Here is a 13,592-nt window from a genome sequence, read left to right on the forward strand (position 1 = left end):
TCCTGCGAGCTCAGTTCCAAACAAACACCGCGGAGATGAAATTCCGCCTCTGTGGCGACTTCCGTATGTGGACAGACATTCTACGGCACTGGGCCGACCTAAAGCCGACGTAACAGAGACGTTTGATGAGCTGGGACAAAAGAGTATTAAATTTAAAGATACCTGCCCATGCGGCCGACGCTTGTCAGACGTTATAAATTCAGGGCCGATGTGTAGTCCTCAGGCCGACGTCGGCCAGATGTATGTGTACTATCTGGGTTGGCTTTAAAGAAAATGTTTTCTCAATTGCCAGAGTCAACAATAATCATAGGCTAATAATAATAGCCTACTTAACTTAGCTATTGCCTGGCTACACGTTTTTCCTCACTGTTAATATGCCATGTATCAACAAGCAGGTGACAGAAGCAGTGCCAGGCACTAGTGCAGGCAGAGGAGAGGAAAGTGGAGAGGCAGGGACAGGGTCACAGGTGAGCTGGAATGACTTGATGATATGTTAGTTAGGCTAGATATAGTACTTTATTGTGACAAATGTTGATCTGATGATGTACTGGTTGGTTCATCACCGTCTGTTTGAAATGGGAATTTTGAATAGGCACGTTTCACTGGTCACATGCCATGCATCAATGTGTTATTCTATCAGTCAACAGTCTCAGAAGCAGTCCTGCCAGGTATTGGCACAAACAGAGCAGGAGCGGAAGAGTCACAGGTGAGGCCCAGGCTTATAGGTTACAAGTAAATGTAGACATTACTATACTAATATATAAACAAGTGGTAACTAGCATCATCAGTGTGTAGATCTACATCTATGTAACTCTAAATACATGTATTTCCACGTGTAGTTACAGTAGTTGATAGAGTGGCTGACACTGTTCACTGACGTCACTCTCACTGCTACTCTCTGTTGCTGTTTTCTCCATCTGGAGCAGTTTCCTTTGATAAACACAACAGTAAAGGCTACAATTAGCCACTCTATCAACTAACTACATACATAGATGTATTTAGATAAAATTACATAGATCTACACATTGATGATGCTAGTCACCACTTGTTTATATACTAGTATACATTTACTTGTAACTTAAAAGCCTGGGCCTCACCTGTGACTCTTCCTCTCCTGCTCTGTTTGTGCCAATACCGGGCAGGACTGCTTCTGAGACTGTTGACTGATAAAATAACACATTGATGCATGCCACGTGACCAGTGAAATGTGCCTATTCTTTTTTTTTCTTTTTTTTTTTTTCTCAAACCTGTCTGCATTAGTCTTCGTAGCTTAGCGCCACAAAAGGGTGTAAGCTTTTTATGAAGATTGATGCACTGTTAGTCTTGCAGTCAAGTATTTTATACCCATACTGTGCGTGGTTGTGACCGTCACCCACCCTCCCTGGAGACTAGCCTATCAGCCTTTATTGGAAAAACTTCCTAATATGAGCCAGAGAGGGCCGTGATACACCATAGTGTGTCAAGGGGAAAGTAAGGGACAAGCAGGGGGGATTGAGGGACAGGTGCTTAAGTCCTGAGTTATATAGCGACAGTGCATGCGGAGAAGAAGGAGAAAGAAAAAAAAAAAAAAAAACAGAGGAGAAACAGGCAGTGTAGCTGATGTATTGTGGCCTTGAGGTTGACAGGCAGTGTAGCTGATGTATTGTGGCCTTGAGGTTGTTGTGCTCCATACAGTTTACCAAAAATAAACAAATAAATGTATGATAAAGAGAAAAAAAAAAGAAAAAAAGAAGAGAAGTCTATACTGAACACCAGAAATGTGAGAGTCCTGGTGGTGGAGGAAAGCCCGATTGTGGAGAAGAGTTGCCAGCGCAGTGTGGTAGGTTTGAGAAGCAACTGAGCCCCTTTTGAGTGATAAATGTGCCTATTCAAAGAACCCGTCATCAAGATAATCTGATCTGACTGTACAGCTTAAAACTTATGCGTTATTTTATGTTAGAAACAAGTGCCAAAATTTGAAGCTCAAATCAAAAATATGCCCTTGCTTCCCTCACAGACACTTTGCCGAGAAATATTGATCTGCCTCAAGATGCTATAAGATGTGGTAATGTGAATTGCAGTAACCCACAACATAGTATTGATTTATGTTTTATATGAGTCTATTGTGAAGTCTCTTAATATCTCTAGTAAGCCTTTTATAAACCTCAGCCAAAGAGATATCATATCAAGCCTGGCTGGAATGAGTGTGTGGCAGAGCTCCATGCTGAAGCTAGAGCAGCATTTAAAGCATGGGTAGACTCAGGTAGAGGCAGACAAGGGCCTCTATTTGAACAGAAGAAACAGGCAAATGCATATTTTACACACGCTTTTAGATTTATTAAAAGGAATGCGAATTCTATGAGATCTGACTCACTGGCTAAGAAGTTGCTAAATAATAGCTATAATGAAGTCTGGAAAGAGATTAGCGCTATGAAGAATTGCAAAATGTCTTTATGGCAAATATTGATGGAGCCAGTGGTTCAGATGAAATCTCTCAGATGTGGCAGCAACATTATTATGAACTGTTTAACTGTATTGGGAGGAATACTTCGATGTGGGTATTATTGATAATGATGAAGATATTGTTTTCAATACAGAAGAGGTTCACTCTGCTGTCTTGGCTTTAGATGGCAATAAAGCATGTGTAGCTGATAAGATAACTGCTGAACATCTAAAATATGCTCTCAAAAAACTTTGCCCCTTGCTTGCTATCTGTCTGACTGTCTTTTTCGTTCATGGAATTTTGCCTGACTCCATCCCATCTGTTTTATTAGTGCCTGTTAATAAGGACAAAGCTGGCAAAATAAATAGCATGGAAAGTATAAGCCTATAGCCTTAGCAAGCATTCTATCTAAAGTGCTAGAGAGAATCCTCCTGAGCAGGCTAGAAAAATACATCACTAACACTGACAATCGATTTGGCTTCAAAAGTAAATATTCTGTCTCCTTTTCTTTTTAATGTATACATGGATGACTTGTCTCAACAGTTGAATGCATATAATACAGGGTGTTGGCAATATTTTTAATAAATCATCTCATGTATGCAGATGATTTTGTAATCTTCTGCCTATATAGTGCCGGCCTACAACAGCTGCTGAAGATTTGCTCTAACTGGTGCAGACTTTGACATCAAGTATAATGCCAATAAGAGCAACATTTCCACAAACAGAATTGTGCAGGTGCTGAGCCAAAAATGTCTGAAACTGCAAAAGTGAAAAAAGCTTGCATACTTCAGGGCTCCTATTTAATGAGGTTTATTTCACCTAGTAGTGACGACATTTCGAGCCACCGCTCTTCATCACATCATATAGACAATGGAAGACACCATCTTAAATAGGTAAGTGGTCACATGATACACAACAGCTGATTCTACTTACCCAGGAATCAATCTTAGTGTAAAATAATAATAATAATAATAATGATAATAATAATAATGATAATAGAAATTAACCATTGGTCATACAAAAATATATACCCTGTGTCCAGTGTTGAATGTGAATACCACACAAAACCACACAATACACAGTATTGCAAGCACATGAAAAACACACTTGAAGTAGTTTGAATACAGATAATCAGGTCAGACCATCATGAAGTACCAAACATTCTAAAAGAGGCACTCTTACAATTCAGACAGGTGAAACAAAAAACATCCAAGGAATGGCACAATAAAAATCTGTATCTATACACTCATAAGTACATCCAGGAACGCAGAGACCGCACAGTTTAGAGAAAAGGCCTAATGTCACATTCTTCATTAAGACCTCTAGGTGACAACGTGTCCAAAGTACACATCCAAAGAATTCACGTTTCAAAAGCAGATTGTAGATATCTCCACCTCACTGTGGAAGTTGAACATGCTCAATACCCATATAATTAAGAGAAGCAACAGGGTGGTTCATTAGGTTGAAGTGACAGGCTACTGGACTTTTATTATCATGATTTCTGATGGTACTTCTGTATTCTGAGATTCTGTTTTTTAGAGGTCTGGAAGTCTTGCCAATATAAGCCAGGCTGCAGGGCCATTTAAGCATGTAACTGACATTATTAGTTTTACAAGAGATGACACCTTTGACCTTAAAAACCTTTCCAGTGTGTGGGAGATAGAAAGTCCTGGTTTTACGGGTAAAACTGCATTGCTGGCAGTTGCCGCACCTGTAATTACCAGGTTCCAGTGGACTCAGGACAGAGGTGGATGGAGGAGGAGGAGGGCAGTCAGCCCTCACCAACATGTTCCTGAGGTTAGGAGGTCTTTTAAAGACAACACGAGGTGGTTTGTTTAGATGTCCTTTAAGAGAGGGGTCTGTGGCTATGATGTGCCAGTGTCTTTTAACCAGACTGGAGATCTCCTGGGCCAGAGGTGAGTATGGAAGAGCACAGGTGAGTCTCTTGTCTGATGTTTTTATCCTGGTGTGATTTAAACACTCAGCTTGTGTGGATTTGGAAAAGCGGTTGGAGGCCTGCGTCACCCATTCCTCTTTGTAACCTCATGGGAGAATCTGTCTTATAAGTCTGTTGCTTTCTCTGTAAAATCTGTGTCTGAGCTACATATGCAGCGGACACGATGGAACTGAGCAATGGGGAGACTTTTTTTCAGAGGTGTAGGATGATAAGACTGTCCATGCAGAATAGAGTTTCTGTCTGTAGGCTTCCTATATAGAGGTGCTGAGACTAGAGATGTAACGGTATGAAAATTTCATATCACGGTTATTGTGACCAAAATTATCACGGTATCACATCATTATCATCGCGGTATTGTTGAAATGTACTCAAAATGTTCAAAAAGTACTTATACACACACAATGAAATCATTTAGCCAATTATTTCGAAAAACAAATAAAATAAAGAGCACAATGTACTTTCTGTCTAACAGAAAGTCTAGCATGATTTTCTTTTTGTCGTTCACAATTACTCCTATCACAGCCGTCACTTTGACCAATAGAAACACAGTTAGCTGCTGCCATAGACAACTGTTGGGCAACAACACCCCAGCCTAAGGAAATTGGCTGATCCAGGTTTTTATGTCTTTAAGGCAATTATGAATTTTAGTAAATTGATTAGTTTCTCCTGGCTTCATCAATAAATACAATTGTGTATCATCCGCATAACAATGGAAAAAGTGATTTCTAATTATGTTACCTAAAGGAAGTATATATAGAGTAAATAGGATTGGTCCGAGCACAGAACCTTGTGGATCTCCAAAACAAACTTTAGTACATAAGGATGATTCATTGTGAACATGAACAAACTGAAAACGATCAGATAAATAAGATTTAAACCAGCTTAGTGCAGAACCTTTAAGCCAATTAAATGTTCCAGTCTTTGTAGCAGAATTTGATGGTCAGTTGTGTCAAATGCCGCACTAAGATCTAATAAAACAAGTACAGAGACGAGTCCTTTGTCTGAAGCAATCAAAAGATCATTTGTAATTTTAACTAGTGCTGTCTCAGTGCTATGATGCACTCTAAATCCTGACTGAAATTCTTCAAATGGATTATTATCAAGGAGAAAATCACACAGCTGGTCTGCGACTACTTTCTCAAGGATCTTTGAAAGAAAGGGAAGATTAAGAAAGGGAAGATTAGATATTGGTCTATAGTTGGCTAACACCTCTGGATCCAGGGTGGGCTTTTTATGAGAGGTTTAATTACAGCTACCTTAAAAGACTGTGGTACGTAGTCTGTTAATAAAGATATATTGATCATGTCTAATAAGTGACTGTTAACTAAAGGTAAGACCTTAAGTAGCCTAGTTGGGATGGGGTCTAAGAGACACGTTGATGATTTAGATGAAGAAATCACTGCGGCCAACACCTTCCTCTCCATTGCACAAGAGTACAAGCCTTTTCTAATAAAATATCAAATGGATTAGCCCATCCTTACCTTTTCACTACACTGAAGCACCTTCTCCAGAGATTGTCACTGACGAAACACTTGAAGACACCACTGAAGCTCTTCTCAGAAGACTTCAAGGAGCAAGCAAATTACAAAGATGCCTCCCTTATCAATATAGGATTTGTTGCAGACAAACTACTTTCAGAGTTGTAAGTGAGGAAGAAGGTTTCTGAGTGAGATGCTCTTATGGTTAGGATGGAAACATAAGGCCCGTTTCCATCGCAGGAACTTCGGGGTAATTTTACGGGGCCGGGGCCGTTGGTGCGTGTCTCCACCGCAGGAACCACCCCCGAAGGACAGAGTTCCGGAACTTTTACGGGGGCTAAACAAGTCCCTGCCTCGGGGTAGGTACTCAGAACGGCCCCGAAAGACTCCTGGCTGGGGCTTGGGGATTACTTGGTGCTGATTGGATATACTCGAGGGATGTGATGTCAACAGAAAGCAACATAGCCGGCATTTTTAAAACTCAGCAGACGAGGATTAGCTCGTTCATATAGCTTCCTCCGCCATGTAAAAAAAACTCACTAAATGGCCCGTGAAAAAAATATTATTTCCAGCGGATATCTTAGTTACAACATGATTGAGCTAGCAAAGCAATTTTGTGTTGCTATGTGTGGTATTTATTCAGTTTTGGGAAATCACAATGTCTAGAAAGCATCAGTGGCTGCCGCTGACAGGGACAGCTAACAGCAGGCTAACATCAGGACGTCATCTATTAAGAGCCTCCCGTTGTCGGATACGCCACTACTCCAGTTAGCTCAATCATGTTGTAACTAAGACATCCGCTGGAATTTTTTTCACGGGCCATTTAGTGAGTTATTACAGACACCGCTAAGGGCTATCAGCTAACGGCGTCCCTACGTCGCCCCGGTAAATGGTCGCGCAACGATTACGTCACATCCAGAGCCCATAACTTTACAGGAACCTTCCTCCTACTCTGCTCTCTCAGTGGAGACACGGCGGTTGAGAGGGCCGAGTGAGAGGACGTTCCTGTAGTAGTTCCTGCCCCCCAAATAGTACCAGGAACTTCTTCAGTGGAAACGGGCCTCAAGGAGTTCCTTGTCACAGCTGTGACAAAGCTGCTGGATAAATGCCCCCTGAAGTACACTCTGGTGAGAAACCTAGCATGACGGGATCCACAGAAGATCAAAAAGAAACCAGACACTTGTAAGAAACAGCTGAAACTCTGCTTGCAGATCATCTCCAGGGCTGGACAAGTCAGAGAGAACAAGTGTGACAGAATCCTCAACCAGTTCAGGGACTTCGCTGTGATGTGCAAAACAAGTGAGGATGCCTCACAGTGGCCTGCAGGTGCCCACTCCAGACTGGACACCTTCTTCTATGCACAGCTGGCTAAACAGCATCAATTCAGAGATCTGTGGGAAATTGTCCAAAAGATCTGTCTGTTGTCCCATGGCCAGGCTCCTGTAGAAAGAGGGTTCTCTATTAATAAGAACATTGTTGTTGAAAACAAAGGAAGGAGAGAACCTCGATTGCCCAGCGGGTAATTGTAGACCACTTGCACCATGTGGGTGGGGTAGCTAAGGTACAGTACAGATGACCAAAGAACTACTACAGTCTGCACGCTTTGCACGACAGAGATACCATTTGTACCTTGAGGAGGAGAAGAAGAAGAGGGAGCAAACACGGCAAACACAGAAATGGAGGGTCATGCAGGATGAAGTGGACCAACTCAAGAAGAAGGGAATGAAGCTTCAGACACACATAAATGCACTCCTGGCATCAGCAGATGAACTTGCAGTTGAAGCAGAGGCCACTGACAAGATCTCTATCCTTGGTAAATCAAATGCCCTCAGGAAAGCTGCTAAAGACAAAGAACAACAGCTAATGCAGTATGACAGAGACACTGAAAAGAAAATCTCTGAAGTTAAGGCACTTTGAGGGTATAGCCTAGCCATGCAGTACAAGTCAGACCTGTACTGAACCAAAGTAGCTTTCGTGTGTGTGTGTGTGTGTGTGTGTGTGTCTGTATGTCTGTGTGTGTGTGTCTGTCTGTCCCTGTCCTTGTGTCTGTCTGTGTCTGTCCGTGTGCCTGTGTCTGGCCGTGTGTCTGTGTCTGTCGTGTCTGTCTGTGTTCCTTTTCCCAGTTTTGATGTAAAAGCAAGTCAGTTGAAGTATGTTATACCTGCTGTTTGCATTTTATTACATTTTTGCACGTTAAGGTCTCAAAAGCCATTCTTTTAATTTATTATCAGGGCTCAACAATAACGATTGCCTGATTGCCCGGGGCAATTAAAACTCAAGGTTGGGCATGTAAACTAACAACTCCCTTGCCCGATCGGGCAAGTTGCTAAAAATAGTAAAAGTTAATAACTAATTGATAAAATAAATGTATTTTAAAAAGTGCTCCTTCCACTCTGATGCAACGGTCTCTCTGCCTGAAGTCACAGGCACATGCTGTGTAACAATGTCCTGCCCACAGCCCCCATTGATTGGTTACATGGCACAAGTGAAGCACAGAGCAGCACAGCATATAAGAGGAGAGGGCTCGGTCTTACCTCTTCATAAACTAAAGTCATATTATTTTGCGCGACGGACGCTTCATATAATAACATAACAATATAAGATTTATGGTGTTATGTCATCGTGTCATTTCTGTCTCTACACAGGTGAGCACGCAAGAGCGGCTCGGTCTGCATTTTCCTGACCAAACCTGACCCCGAGCCCGGTGCAGTTTGTCAGCTGACACAGTTATTGTTATGGACAGTTTGTAAATAACCATCAACAGACTGCTGTTATGCACAGACAAACACGCTGCTCGCACAGCAGCGTAGCACGGCACTCTTGGTGCTGAGCTTGTGTTGCGTTCAGGCGTTGTCACGTAAATAACAACTTCCAGCACTTAAATAGGTCATAGCACAAAACAGCACCATGTCAAGTGACTTTTTACTTTTATTATATTCAATAAAATTGTAGAGGGCAGCACGGTGGTGTGGTGGTTAGCACTGTCGCCTCACAGCAAGAGGGTTGCCGGTTTGATCCCGGGTGTGGGAGCCCTCCTGTGCGGAGTTTGCATGTTCTCCACGTGTCAGCGTGGGTTCTCTCCGGGCACTCTGGCTTCCTCCCACAGTCCAAAGACATGCAGATTGGGGACTAGGTTAAGTGATAACTCTAAATTGTCCGTAGGTGTGAATGTGAGTGTGAATGGTTGTTTGTCTCTATGTGTCAGCCCTGTGATAGTCTGGCGACCTGTCCAGGGTGTACCCTGCCTCTCAACCGATGTCAGCTGGGATAGGCTCCAGCCCCCCCGCGATCCTCAAGAGGATGAAGCGGTTAGAAGATGAATGAATGAATGAATGAATGAATGAATAAAATTGTATTTTCCTAAATCTTGAGACACCTCATATGTAAGCTAGACAGACATTTCACCTGCTCATTACTGTACACACATACTGTATGTACTTAGCCCTAAAGAGCCCTTCTGGTGCCAGTAGATACATAGAAACATCCCAGCAGGCTGTGCTTTGCAAGCATACAAAAAAGTGTCATGCATGTGAAAATTGTTTTTCATGCGTGTGCTTCACTTCCGCTGCTACAACTCTATCCTAGGGGAAACACTGCTGTGTGTGTTTCGTGCAACAGGTGGATGTGGTAGTCTACTGGTAGAGTAGAGAGAGAGAGCTAAGTAGCGCTGAAGTAGAGTAGAGCAGGGCAGAGAGATGGAAGCAAAATATATTAAACCCAGTGTTAATACAGCAGAACTGGAGAGAGGGGTGAAAAATAAATAGAGGTGGGCATGGCTCAAGTAGGGCGCAAAATTATAGACGGAGAACAATTGACAAAGATTGCCGATTGAATGTTTATTTGATGTTTAAGAATGCCAGTGAGGCCAAGTCTTTTGTAACATCCCTTGTGTTACTCTAGGGGTTTGAGAGATGAGATAAGACATTTATTGATCCCACAAGGCAAATTCAGTCCACAAAGACAGTACAGCAGTTTGAATAGGTTCATGAACTGTCTATGTGCATCTTAAAATAAAATACCATGCATTGAACTTATCTGGGTTTGGTCTTAATTTATTTGTATGCACTATATTACCTAGCTACAATCTTTTGGAAATTATTTGGTGACATATTGGCATACATATTCAGAATAATGAAAACAAATGATTAATTGCATAATTTATTTACATGATACACATCTATTTACTCAAATGTCACAAATTATTTGAATTTTTTTTTACCGAGAATTATCAGATTTTTTTTTTCTGAGAAGTCTGGAAATTAGGGCCTGGAAAAAGTATGGAATTTTTAAATTTCAAATGTGATTATTCGAAAAATTGTCAAATAGTTGCCATGATTTTCGAATAGTGTTTTTGCTTGTGCTGCCCATCCCTACTTCATTCTGTATGAAACTCCAGTGATGTTGTGATGTATCAGATCAGTCCAATCAGCTGCAGCGCTGCGCTGTCCAATCAATAACTGATATCCAATCAGGGGGTGTGTCGGTTGGTAAAAGACTTCTGCGAAGGCTGCACTCGTGTATCCTAGCTTTTATCCCCTCTGAAAGCCTGCTCTCTCCTCGACTCCTCGACTCTTCCAAGCGCATTTAACGAATTGAGACATCCTACAAGATGGCGAGTCTCGATCGATTTCCGGGTCAAGTGATCGAGGACAGAGGACGGAGGAGTCGAGGAGGAATATAGGGATGAACCCCTACTCTCTTGGTCCCATTGGTAAGTTCGTCTTGATGAGGTGGGTGAGATTTGCAAGAGCTTGAGTTCATCCCAATACCGAATCTCGCATCCATGTTTCCCTCACTTGCGTATCTTCCTCGTGTCTTAGGTCCGCCCTCGTAGGATAAGGGGGAGAGATGCGAGGATGAGACGGGAGGAGAGATGAAATGAGGAAATAACTGCTATCCAATCAGGGGGGTGTGTCGGTGAAAGACTTCCGCGAAGGCTGCACTTGTGTATCGCTTCCCTCTCCTCTGAAAGCCTCCTCTCTCCTCAACTCCTCGAAGTGCAATTAGTGTATTGAGACGTCCTACAAGATGGCGAGTCTCGATCGATTTCCGGGTTAAGTGATCGAGGATAGAGGACGGAGGAGTCGAGGAGGGATATTGGGATGAACCCCTAGTCATTCAGGTTGTTCGAGATGAACTGTGGCTCACCTGGAAAGTAGACGAGAGCAGGCAGCTGCAGCAGGGGGTGGTGACAAAAAGTTGCTGTCAGGTTGGACAGTTTTCAGACAGTTTCCAGCAGCCTTCAGTCCATACAGGAAGTCACAGAAATACTTACATCATGTCCGATATGATGTCAGTTTATTATATCATCAGACTTATATACAAGTTTGTTCTCAGTCTCCAATTGTCTTAATTATGATAGATTCATTTATTAAAATGCTTTACAGGTGATCTGTAATTTATGTTCATGGTTCAACCTCCATTTTACATGAATTCTGCTGTCAAAAAAAAAAATACAAGACAACAGCTTTCATTAAAAATCAGTCAGATATTTTTATATTTTAAGAATACTCACATCCCACTGACCACAAGTCTCTGTGATGATAAATACTTCAATAATTAAAACAGTCCAATGTTAATATCTACAGTAGACTATGTATAGTTTATAATTAATGTATTTAGTCTCTGACCAAATAACTTCACCATCAGTCACACAACATGTTTTCTGTTCACAAAATAAACCTTCAAATCAGACAAATAAAATTTAAATATCTGAAATTCAACAAAAATTAAAAGTTTCTCTAAAACATCGTATTGTTGAGTCGACATCTAAACCAATCAGCTGTTAGATCAGGTGAGAGCCAGGCGGTGCAGTTGGTGGAGAGCAACTGCAGCGCCTGGCTCATTTTTATCGGCGTCCACTTTTGTAATACGTCAGAGCAAGTCGGGATGAAGTCGGACACAAAACCAACCGGAAGGGACCGGTCCAAGATGGTGGCGTGAGAGGACGATTTTTGTCGAGCTCTCAGCACAAAACTTTAATATAAACTCTATTTAACGTAGTTGACGAAGTAAAGTTGATATATACGCCAGAGTCAACGTTTCCTGACCTTACTATGAAATGATATGATATGACACCTCGCACCACTGAAGATGCCTAAATCTGGTAGAAGAAGTGACGCTAGCAAAGAGAGCGGAAGCAACGTTAACACTTTTGCTAGCGGCCATGACTACAGTAACGGGGTTGAATGCACTATGCATGTTCCGGATGATTAAGAATTCCCGCCGCTGCCTATCACTCCAAGTAAGCCTCCGCTTGCCAAGAAACCTGCTTTTTCTAAAACCCACAGTATAGACAATGCTCTGGCATCCAATTATGCTGTCCTCACACTGGCCAACTTGATTAATTCAAGACGTGACGCGCTTGAGAAAATGATGAACGCCGTTCGTACCGAGATAAAAGTGATGAATGAAAAGATGATCCTTATTGAAAAACGGGTGGAAAAAAGTGAAGAAACTGCTCAGAAATGCATGGCTCGCGTGGCTGATTTGGAAAGCTATGGGCGACGATGGAATTTGCGACTTCAAGGGTTACTAGAAACCGAAAAAGAAAACGTGCGAGCTGAAGTCATCAGTGTTTGCCAAAACCTGCTACCATCTGAGAAAGAGAAACTGCCAGACACAAGGAGGAGCTGTGGAAAGCTGCCAAGAACAGCGTCTTCTATCTATAGAGAATATACTCTTAAACTGGTTAACCAAGTTTCCAAAAGCCACCTTGTTAGGAGGTGACTTTAATATTGATAGCACCATGGAAAAATGGCCTCCTGATTTTTCGAATAGAACAAATACTAACCTGATTGCATTTATGGATAAGTTCAACCTTGAAGACATCTGGAGAATAAAGAATCCCAACAATAGAACATTTACCTGGAGTAACAAAGCAGGGTCAAGTCAATCAAGGGTTTTAACAAAGATAATATTGAGGTGGACATACACCCCACTCCTCTTACAGACCATAAAGTTATATATATCAAGATAAATGTATCCGCGGGAGCGTATCTATGTTTCCCGGGTTCTATGTTTCCCGGGTTCTATGTTCCCCACTTAACCCTGCAAAAAAGGTTCTATGTTCCCCGCTTAAACAAAAAAGGTTATATGTTTCCCGGGTTCTATGTTCCCCGCTCAACCAAAAAGGGTTCTATGTTTCCCGCTTACTAAACCGCTCAACCAAAAAGGGTTCTATGTTTCCCGCTTACTAAAAAAAAAGGTTCGATGTTCCCCGCTTACCCGGGAAACATAGAACCTTTTTGGGTGGTAAGTGGGGAACATAGAACCCGGGAAACATAGNCCGCTTACACAAAAAAGGTTATATGTTTCCCGGGTTCTATGTTCCCCACTCAACCAAAAAGGGTTCTATGTTTCCCGCTTACTAAAAAAAAAAGGTTCGATGTTCCCCGCTTACCCGGGAAACATAGAACCTTTTTGGGTGGTAAGTGGGGAACATAGAACCCGGGAAACATAGAACCCAGGAAACATAGGGATGACCCCGATAAAAAAGAGGTGACAAATTTGATTTCTTACTTTTGGTCTAAAGCAAAAAAAAGAAAAGCAATTTTGTACTAACTGGGAGCTCATGAAATGAGCTTGGTAAGGTTTTATAGAAAATACAGTGGTAATTTAGTTAAGTCAAAAAGAGCAGACGAATTAAATGTGTTACCAAGGATCACCTATCTATCGTGTAAAACCCCAGATATGTCAGACGAGGAAAAGATAGAACTCTGTGACTTACAAATTA

Source organism: Epinephelus moara, chromosome 8 (genome assembly GCF_006386435.1).
Source record: "Epinephelus moara isolate mb chromosome 8, YSFRI_EMoa_1.0, whole genome shotgun sequence".
Classification (NCBI taxonomy): Eukaryota; Metazoa; Chordata; class Actinopteri; order Perciformes; family Serranidae; genus Epinephelus; species Epinephelus moara.